The sequence below is a fragment of the Gracilinanus agilis genome, chromosome 2, assembly GCF_016433145.1.
Source record: "Gracilinanus agilis isolate LMUSP501 chromosome 2, AgileGrace, whole genome shotgun sequence".
NCBI classification, from domain to species: Eukaryota; Metazoa; Chordata; class Mammalia; order Didelphimorphia; family Didelphidae; genus Gracilinanus; species Gracilinanus agilis.
The window spans coordinates 656,217,318-656,217,733 of record NC_058131.1 but is presented as its reverse complement, the minus strand read 5'-3'; the positions used below and the strand labels follow the sequence as shown (position 1 = coordinate 656,217,733).

Genomic DNA, 416 nt, shown 5'->3' with positions numbered 1-416 from the left:
CCTCCTCCTCCCCCTCCTCCCTCTTCCTCCCCCCCTCCTCCCCGGCGCGCGCTCACCAGTCGCTCGCTCCCGACGATCCCGGGCCTCGGCCCCGCTGCTCCCGAAGGATGGATGGCGGCCCGGGGGCCCGGGGCTCCCAGGTGAGGGGGCGGGAAAGCAGCGGCGCCTCGGCCCGGTCCGGCTCGGCCCTCCCCGCCCCCTCCTCCTCAGCTCCAGCTCTCAGCGGGGCGGGGGGAGGGGGGGCAGAGGGTGAGGTGGGGCGGGGCGGGGCGGGGAGACCGCAGAGGCCGCGGCGGCAGCGGCGGCGGCGGCCGGCGGCAGGAGAGTCTCCCCTCTCCAGTTCTCCCGCTCTCCCTCCCCGCGGCCGCCCGCCCTTGCTCGCTCGCTCGCTTCGTTGTTCCTGTCAGAGGCGCGCC

General features: G+C 78.4%; 1 protein-coding gene across 1 annotated transcript in view; it reads right to left on the bottom strand.

Moving 5' to 3' along the window:
- The window catches only part of PARP6 (poly(ADP-ribose) polymerase family member 6), a 30,800-nt gene extending 30,617 nt beyond the window's left edge, over positions 1 to 183 (bottom strand). The window contains exon 1 of the mRNA XM_044665790.1: positions 57 to 183. The gene's annotated coding sequence lies outside the window, so the exon portion shown is untranslated. The remainder of the gene's footprint in view (positions 1 to 56) is intronic.
- Between the last annotated feature and the right edge of the window lie 233 nt (positions 184 to 416).